Source organism: Rattus rattus, chromosome 13 (assembly GCF_011064425.1).
Source record: "Rattus rattus isolate New Zealand chromosome 13, Rrattus_CSIRO_v1, whole genome shotgun sequence".
NCBI classification, from domain to species: Eukaryota; Metazoa; Chordata; class Mammalia; order Rodentia; family Muridae; genus Rattus; species Rattus rattus.
The window spans coordinates 10,555,307-10,565,382 of NC_046166.1; the positions used below are offsets into that span (position 1 = coordinate 10,555,307).

The 10,076-nt window shown below is 45.1% G+C and overlaps 1 pseudogene; it reads right to left on the reverse strand.

Moving 5' to 3' along the window:
* Positions 1–882: 882 nt before the first annotated feature.
* On the reverse strand, positions 883–1,554 carry LOC116914941 (annotated as a pseudogene).
* Between the last annotated feature and the right edge of the window lie 8,522 nt (positions 1,555–10,076).

Consider the following 10,076-nt stretch of genomic DNA (forward strand, 5'->3'; position numbering starts at 1 on the left):
TTTGTCCACACTTTGTTTGCAAATGTTCATTGCAATGACTTGGTTTGGTATGAGGCCCCTCACTTCTGCTTCTCAATACTGGAATCTCACTGGGACTCCTCTTGGATATCCTGCTGTTGTCCCGTGACATGGAGACCCTGTAGGTCTGAATCTTGTAGGACCAACCCTTCATGTACCCCATCATTGATGGGGTTGATGTTGGGGTGGGCCAATTCAAAGCCCTGGATCTGGGCTTGAGGGGTATCTGAGCTGGACAGTCTTCCGGGCCTCCTGCTCTCGGGTTTGGGACTGGCACATTAGCAACCCTTTGCAACCAGACCCAGCTCTACCCTGCTGCCCAGGTGAGGTGCAGGCCCTGCTCCCCAGTGCTGGCAGTGTTCCTTAATCATACCGAATGGCTGAAGATGGGAAAGGGCCTTCCTAAAAGCTTATGGCATCCACAGTAGTAGTCCCATGTTTTGGTTAATTAGCTTTTTTATTGCTTTTTGTTTTTTTTAATTGAAGGTCCTTTACTGATCCTGCTTCCATGAGTGGCCAAGATCAAGGGAAAGGGGAGGGCAACCAGCTGGTGCAGGGAGGGTCATTTCCACACTTCATTTTCATATAGAACTGAACAGACAAGCGCAGAGTCCCTATTGTGGTTAGAAGGTGGCAGCATGGGATGGGGAGGGGTGAGGAGTAGGGGTGCTGTTAAAAAAAATACAGGCTCCCCCCAAACTGGGTGCCCAGGACAGGACTTGGTCTGCTTCAACCTAAAAGGAATAAAAAGATCAAAAGCAGTTTGGGAAGGCCAGAACCGTCAAGGGATGCAGGGATGTCTGGCAACTGGGGTGAAGGATAGCCCTTGCCCTGCTGGGCTTCCCCTAGCCCCTCCAGTCTGGCAGGAAAGGGGTAGCCTGCAATACCCAAGAGCAGGTCTGGGGCTGCTAGATGCTCCAGGCAGGGGGCTGGAGGTGGCTCACAAAGGCTTGCCCTCCAGGGAAATGACTGGCACTGTGCCAGGGTGCAGCGGTCCTTGGCCTCCTCGTAGCAATTGGCTTGTAGTTCGTCCTTGATTCCTGTCAGCTTCTTCTGGATGGCATCTTGGAGCTGGCATAGATCATCTGAATGGGTACACTCACTCTCGGGGGCCCAGAAGATGACCAGGTCCTCCTCCTTGCTCTCCTTGCTCTCACAGTTTGCATCACAGAGAGCGTAGCGGCAGTCCTTGTCTGGCAGCATCTTGACAAAAGTGGTGTAGGGGTCGTCCACAGTCTGCCCCACATCTCCTACCAGGATTTCCTTGCCTTCCTTCAGGATAATGTTCCCCATGTCCTCACTAAGGCAAAAGAGCACTGCCTTCTTGCCTTTCTTCACTTCTTCTGGAGTTGAAGACTTGCGAATTGAACATCTCGATGACACCATCAGAGACAGTCACACCAGAGGCCCTGTTTCTGGAAACGGAAGGGAGACACAGAGAGAGCTACAGAAGAACTGAGCCGCCGCGGCTGCTGCCGGGATCTGACTCGTAGCATTCCCATTTTTCAGACCAGGAAACCTCTGTAAAATGGCCATGCCGGGATTCCGAAGTGGAGCAGAGGGTACAAACTAAAGCTGGTCTGGCCGGACTGTGGGGGCTCCAGCTGCTGTGAGGTCTGCCGCCTGCATATCAGACAGTAGCAGGCTGGGTCGGGTGTTTCCTCTGAGTTGGTGTACACGCTGCGAATGGACGGGAGGCAGACACATTTGAAACTCTCATTTGCAACTGAGACAGGGGCTCACTCTGTATCCCTGGCCTGGCTGGAACACATTGTGTAGACCAGGCTGCCCTCAAACATCAGAGAGACGTAAATGGCTGTTTCCCTAGTGCTGTGCTTTAAGGCCTAGGCCACCACACCCAACTTCAGTTGCTTTTAGTAGTTGCTCTCAGAACAGAGGCTGGCAGGGACACTTTATCCAGGCCTGTCATCAGCAGAGGGGGGTCAGTTGTCATCAGGTCAGTGACATTTTCAACCATTGGAGTTAGATCTGCTATTCCAACTGCCCTTGACAATTCCCCAGCAGGCAGACTCCCCAGTGACTTAAGGATGAAATCCTGTCAGACTCCTCTCACAGGTGTCTAAGAATGGGCCAGCCGATCTCTCCAGAGGCAGCAGCCCTCCCATGTCCTAACTAGTCCAACTCCTAAAAATACTCACTAATCTCTACCCTTACATATTCTATTTCTTTTCTTTTCTTTTCTTTTTTTTTTTTTTTTGGATCTGGGGATCGAACCCAGGGCCTTGTGCTTGCTAGGCAAGCGCTCTACCACTGAGCTAAGTCCCCAACCCCTACCCTTACATATTCTAGAACCCACCACCTTTGGGCTGTCCCATATTCAAGCCCTTTGCTTAAGAGGGAGGTGTATAAAAGACAAATAGGATCTTACTGCTTTGCCGACAAGCAAACTTACCAGTACTTTGGGGAAAGGTCCACGCCTTCAAGTTAGACCCCCGCGTGACAGTCAGGAATCTTTTCAGTGTTGCTTAGATGATGACACGTGATCAAAAGCCCACGTTCCCTTCACCCTGAGGGTGCAGGTTCAGCTGGGCCGAGGGTTGTGCTGCTTCCTGTGGGCGTGGCCTCAGGGGCTCTTACATTGTCTAGTGGAGAGAGTCTAGGGGTGCGGGAGACCTCTGGTATCCCAGCCCCTGGCTCCTAGGCTCTGTCTAAAGCTCTGTTGTCTCCTGCGGCAGCAGTCGAGACAACCATAGCTTCTGGTCCTACCTGTGGAAGAGAAGAGGCACCGCTAAACTCCCGGGCTTCGTTGTGGTCCCTGACCCTTCCCATGGCTGGGTATGATTACAGTCGCTATGTGTAGGGTAAGTCAGAGGAGCTTAAAGTCTGGTTGGAGGAGGTTAATAATCTAAGGCAAGAACATAGGTGTGGGTGGATCTCTGTAGGGGAGTGTTTTCCTAGCTTGTGTGATGTCCTGGGTTCGAGCCATAGCACCGAAAAACCAAAGTACCAGGAAGAAGCATGGAAGGCAAGTTCCTCTGGATTCAGCGGACAAGGGTGGGATGTGGAACCAGTTAGGAGTTATTAAAAGTAGCATGGAGGTGAGGAGGGAGGATGGGGAGCGTCTTGGGTCTATGCTGAATCTAGAGATGAGGATTTTCTGTTGTTTTAGATGTGGTATTTGAGGGAAGAAAGGGTCAGGATGTCTCTTAACTTCTTTTGTAAGGAGGCAGGGCCTCAGTCCCACAGGACCTCAGTCCCACAGAACCACACTCACGGAGGGTAGCCCGAAACCTCCGAGGCCAGCCTGCACTCACAGGCACCATCCCCCTTAAACCTAACAGGTTTCTAGGATTACAGGCCTGTGATTTAGCTCAGTGGTAGAGCGCTTGCCTAGCAAGCACAAGGCCCTGGGTTCGGTCCCCAGCTCCTAAAACAAAAAAAGAAAAGAAAAGAAATTGGAGGGAGATGGGGGTGCAGATTCTTTTTTTTTTTTTTTTTTTTTTTTTTTTTTATTAACTTGAGTATTTCTTATGTACATTTCAGTGTTATTCCTTTCCCGGTTTCGGGCAAACATCCCCTTCCCTCCCCCTTTCCTTATAGGTGTTCCCTCCCCACCCCCCCCATTGCTGCCCTCCCCCGACAGTCTAGTTCACTGTGGGTTCAGTCTTAGCAGGACCCAGGGCTTCCCCTTCCACTGGTGCTCTTACTAGGATATTCATTGCTACCTATGAGGTCAGAGTCCAGGGTCAGTCCATGTATAGTCTTTAGGTAGTGGCTTAGTCCCTGGAAGCTCTGGTTGTTGGCATTGTTGTACATATGGGGTCTCAAGCCCCTTCAAGCTCTTCCAGTTCTTTTCTCTGATTCCTTCAACGGGGGTCCTGTTCTCAGTTCAGTGGTTTACTGCTGGCATTTGCCTCTGTATTTGCTGTATTCTGGCTGTGTCTCTCAGGATCGATCTACATCCGGCTCCTGTCGGTCTGCACTTCTTTGCTTCATCCATCTTGTCTAATTGGGTGGCTGTATATGTATGGGCCACATGTGGGGCAGGCTCTGAATGGGTGTTCCTTCAGTCTCTGTTTTAATCTTTTGCCTCTCTTCCCTGCCAAGGGTATTCTTGTTCCCCTTTTAAAGAAGGAGTGAAGCCTTCACATTTTGATCATCCGTCTTGAGTTTCATTTGTTCTATGCATCTAGGGTAATTCAAGCATTTGGGCTAATAGCCACTTATCAGTGAGTGCATACCATGTATGTCTTTCTGTGATTGGGTTAGCTCACTCAGGATGATATTTTCCAGTTCCAACCATTTGCCTACGAATTTCATAAAAGTCGTTGTTTTTGATAGCTGAGTAATATTCCATTGTGTAGATGTACCACATTTTCTGTATCCATTCCTCTGTTGAAGGGCATCTGGGTTCTTTCCAGCTTCTGGCTATATAAATAAGGCTGCGATGAACATAGTGAGCACGGTCTTTTTTTATATGTTGGGGCATCTTTTGGGTATATGCCCAAGAGAGGTATAGCTGGATCCTCAGGCAGTTCAATGTCCAATTTTCTGAGGAACCTCCAGACTGATTTCCAGAATGGTTGTACCAGTCTGCAATCCCACCAAAAATGGAGGGAGTGTTCCTCTTTCTCCACATCCTCGCCAGCATTTGCTGTCACCTGAGTTTTTGATCTTAGCCATTCTCACTGGTGAGGTGAAATCTCAGGGTTGTTTTGATTTGCATTTCCTTATGACTAAAGATGTTGAACACTTCTTTAGGTGTTTCTCAGCCATTCGGCATTCCTCAGCTGTGAATTCTTTGTTTAGCTCTGAACCCCATTTTTTAATAGGGTTATTTGTTTCCCTCGGTCTAACTTTTTTGAGTTCTTTGTATATTTTGGATATAAGGCCTCTATCTGTTGTAGGATTGGTAAAGATCTTTTTTCCCAATCTGTTGGTTGCCGTTTGTCCTAACCACAGTGTCCTTTGCCTTACAGAAGCTTTGTAGTTTTATGGAGATCCCATTTGTCGATTCTTGATCTTAGAGCATAAGCCATTGGTGTTTGTTCAGGAAATTTTTTCCAGTGCCCATGTGTTCCAGATGCTTCCCTAGTTTTTCTTCTATTAGTTTGAGTGTGTCTGGTTTGATGTGGAGGTCCTTGATCCACTTGGACTTAAGCTTTGTACAGGGTGATAAGCATGGATCGATCTGCATTCTTCTACATGTTGACCTCCAGTTGAACCAGCACTATTTGCTGAAAAAGCTATCTTTTTTCCATTGGATGGTTTTGGCTCCTTTGTCAAAAATCAAGTGCCCATAGGTGTGTGGGTTCATTTCTGGGTCTTCAATTCTATTCCATTGGTCTATCTGTCTGTCTCTGTACCAGTACCATGCAGTTTTTATCACTATTGCTCTGTAATACTGCTTGAGTTCAGGGATAGCGATTCCCCCTGAAGTCCTTTTATTGTTGAGGATAGTTTTAGCTATCCTGGGTTTTTTGTTATTCCAGATGAATTTGCAAATTGTTTTGTCTAACTCTTTGAAGAATTGGATTGGTATTTTGATGGGGATTGCATTGAATCTGTAGATCGCTTTTGGTAAAATGGCCATTTTTACTATATTAATCCTGCCAATCCATGAGCATGGGAGATCTTTCCATCTTCTGAGGTCTTCTTCAATTTCTTTCTTCAGAGTCTTGAAGTTCTTGTTGTACAAACCTTTTACTTGCTTGGTTAAAGTCACACCGAGGTACTTTATATTATTTGGGTCTATTATGAAGGGTGTCGTTTCCCTAATTTCTTTCTCGGCTTGTTTCTCTTTTGTGTAGAGGAAGGCTACTGATTTATTTGAGTTAATTTTATACCCAGCCACTTTGCTGAAGTTGTTTATCAGCTTTAGTAGTTCTCTGGTGGAACTTTTGGGATCACTTAAATATACTATCATATCATCTGCAAATAGTGATATTTTGACTTCTTCTTTTCCGATCTGTATCCCCTTGACCTCCTTTTTTGTTGTCTGATTGCTCTGGCTAGAACTTCAAGAACTATATTGAATAAGTAGGAGAGAGTGGGCAGCCTTGTCTAGTCCCTGATTTTAGTGGGATTGCTTCAAGTTTCTCTCCATTTAGTTTAATGTTAGCCACTGGTTTGCTGTATATGGCTTTTTACTATGTTTAGGTATGGTCCTTGGATTCCTTTTATCATGAAGGGGTGTTGAATTTTGTCAAATGCTTTCTCAGCATCTAATGAAATGATCATGTGGTTTTGTTCTTTCAGTTGGTTTATATAATGGATCACGTTGATGGTTTTCCGTATATTAAACCATCCCTGCATGCCTGGGATGAAGCCTACTTGATCATGGTGGATGATTGTTTTGATGTGCTCTTGGATTCGGTTTGCCAGAATTTTGTTGAGTATTTTTGCGTCGATGTTCATAAGGGAAATTGGTCTGAAGTTCTCTTTCTTTGTTGGGTCTTTGTGTGGTTTAGGTATAAGAGTAATTGTGGCTTCATAGAAGGAGTTCGTAGTGCTCCATCTGTTTCAATTTTGTGGAATAGTTTGGATAATATTGGTATGAGGTCTTCTATGAAGGTCTGATAGAATTCTGCACTAAACCCGTCTGGACCTGGGCTCTTTTTGGTTGGGAGACCTTTAATGACTGCTTCTATTTCCTTAGGAGTTATGGGGTTGTTTAACTGGTTTATCTGTTCCTGATTTAACTTCGTACCTGGTATCTGTCTAGGAAATTGTCCATTTCCTGCAGATTGTCAAGTTTTGTTGAATATAGGCTTTTATAGTAAGATCTGATGATTTTTTGAATTTCCTCTGAATCTGTAGTTATGTCTCCCTTTTCATTTCTGATTTTGTTAATTTGGACACACTCTCTGTGTCCTCTCATTAGTCTGGCTAAGGGTTTATCTATCTTGTTGATTTTCTCAAAGAACCAACTTTTGGTTCTGTTGATTCTTTCTATGGTCCTTTTTTGTTTCTACTTGGTTGATTTCAGCTCTGAGTTTGATTATTTCCTGCCTTCTACTCCTCCTGGGTGTATTTGCTTCTTTTTTGTTCTAGAGCTTTTAGGTGTGCTGTCAAGCTGCTGACATATGCTCTTTCCTGTTTCTTTCTGCAGGCACTCAGCGCTTATGAGTTTTCCTCTTAGCACAGCTTTCATCGTGTCCCATAAGTTTGGGTATGTTGTACCTTCATTTTCATTAAATTCTAAAAAGTTTTTAATTTCTTTCTTTATTTCTTCCTTGACCAGGTTATCATTGAGTAGAGCATTGTTCAATTTCCACGTATATGTGGGCATTCTTCCCTTATTGTTATTGAAGACCAGCTTTAGGCCGTGGTGGTCCGATAGCACACATGGGATTATTTCTATCTTTCTGTACCTGTTGAGGCCCGTTTTTTGACCAATTATATGGTCAATTTTGGAGAAAGTACCATGAGGAGCTGAGAAGAAGGTATATCCTTTTGCATTAGGGTAGAACGTTCTATAAATATCCGTTAAGTCCATTTGGCTCATGACTTCTCTTAGTCTGTCTACGTCTCTGTTTAATTTCTGTTTCCATGATCTGTCCATTGATGAGAGTGGGGTGTTGAAGTCTCCTACTATTATTGTGTGAGGTGCAATGTGTGTTTTGAGCTTTAGTAAGGTTTCTTTTACGTATGTAGGTGCCCTTGTATTTGGGGCATAGATATTTAGGATTGAGAGTTCATCTTGGTGGATTTTTCCTTTGATGAATATGAAGTGTCCTTCCTTATCTTTTTTTGATGACTTTTAGTTGAAAATTGACTTTTATTTGATATTAGAATGGCTACTCCAGCTTGCTTCTTCCGACCATTTGCTTGGAAAGTTGTTTTCCAGCCTTTCACTCTGAGGTAGTGTCTGTCTTTGTCTCTGAGGTGTGTTTCCTGTAGGCAGCAAATGCAGGGTCCCTCGTTAAATATCCAGTTTGTTAATCTATGTCTTTTTATTGGGAGTTGAGGCCATTGATGTTGAGAGATATTAAGGAATAGTGATTATTGCTTCCTGTTATATTCATATTTGGATGTGAGGTTATGTTTGTGTGCTTTTCTTCTCTTTGTTTTGTTGCCAAGACGATTAGTTTCTTGCTTCTTCTAGGGTATAGCTTGCCTCCTTATGTTGGGCTTTTTACCATTTATTATCCTTTGTAGTGCTGGATTTGTAGAAAGATATTGTGTAAATTTGGTTTTGTCATGGAATATCTTGGTTTCTCCATCTATGTTAATTGAGAGTTTTGCAGGATACAGTAGCCTGGGCTGGCATTTGTGTTCTCTTAGGGTTCTGTATGACATCAGTCCAGGATCTTCTGGCCTTCATAGTTTCTGGCGAAAAGTCTGGTGTGATTCTGATAGGTCTGCCTTTATATGTTACTTGACCTTTTTCCCTTACTGCTTTTAATATTCTTTCTTTATTTTGTGCGTTTGGTGTTTTGACTATTATGTGACGGGACGTGTTTCTTTTCTGGTCCAATCTATTTGGAGTTCTGTAGGCTTCTTGTATGCCTATGGGTATCTCTTTTTTTAGGTTAGGGAAGTTTTCTTCTATGATTTTGTTGAAGATATTTACTGGTCCTTTGAGCTAGGAGTCTTCACTCTCTTCTATACCTATTATCCTTAGGTTTGATCTTCTCATTGAGTCCTGGATTTCCTGTATGTTTTGGACCAGTAGCTTTTTCCGCTTTACATTATCTTTGACAGTTGAGTCAATGATTTCTATGGAATCTTCTGCTCCTGAGATTCTCTCTTCCATCTCTTGTATTCTGTTGGTAAAGCTTGTATCTACAGCTCCTTGTCTCTTCTTTTGGTTTTCTATATCCAGGGTTGTTTCCATGTGTTCTTTTTTTTTTTTTTTTTTTTTCGAGCTGGGAACTGAACCCAGGGCCTTGCGCTTCCTAGGCAAGCGCTCTACCACTGAGCTAAATCCCCAACCCCCCATGTGTTCTTTCTTGATTGCTTCTATTTCCATTTTTAATTCCTTCCACTGTTTGGTTGTGTTTTCCTGGAATTCTTTCAGGGATTTTTGTGTCTCCTCTCTATGGGCTTCTACTTGTTTATTTATGTTTTCCTGAATTCTTTCAGGCATTTTTTATTTCCTCTCTGTAGGCTTCTACTTGTTCTCTAAGGAGTTCATCATGTCTTTATTGAAGTTCTCCAGCATCATGGTCAAATATGATTTTGAATCTAGGTCTTGCTTTTCTGGTGTGTTAGGATATTCCATGTTTGTTTTGATGGGAGAATTGGGCTCCGATGGTGCCATGTAGTCTTGGTTTCTGTTGCTTGGGTTCCTGCGCTTGCCTCTCGCCATCAAATTATCTCTAGTGTTACTTTGTTCTGCTATTTCTGACAGTGGCTAAACTGTCCTATAGGCCTGTGTGTCAGGAGTGCTGTAGACCTGTTTTCCTCTCTTTCAGTCAGTTATGGGGACAGAGTGTTCTGCTTTCGGGCGTGTAGTTTTTCCTTTCTACAGGTCTTCAGCTGTTCCTGTGGACTTGTGCCTTGAGTTCACCAGGCAGGTCACTTGCAGCAGAAAAGTTGGTCTTACCTGTGGTCCCGAGGCTCAAGTTCACTCGCGGGGTGCTGCCCACGGGCTCTCCGCGGCGGCAGTGACCAGGAAGATCTGCGCCGCCCCTTCCGGGAGCCTCCGTGCACCAGGGTTCCAGATGGATTCTGGTGCTTTCCTCTGAATCAGTAATGTGCAGAGAGAGTAGTCTCTTCTGGTTTCGCAGCCCTGTCTGCCTCTCTGAAGGTTTAGCTCTCCCTCCTATGGGATTTGGGTGCAGAGAACTGTTTATCCGGTCTGTTTCCTTCAGGTTCCGGCGGTGTCTCAGGCAGGGCTCCTGCCGCTCCTGGGCCCTCCCCCACAGGAACCCAGAGGCCTTGTACAGTTTCCTCTTGGGCCAGGGATGTGGGCAGGGGTGGGCAGTGTTGGTGGTCTCTTCCGCTCTGCAGCCTCAGGAGTGCCCACCTGACCAGGCGGTAAGGTCTGTCTCCCACGGGCTCTGGGAGCAGAGAGCTGCTGCCGGGGGTGCAGATTCTTGAGCCACCATGTGGTTGCTGGGATTTGAACTCAGGACCTCTGGAAGAGCAGT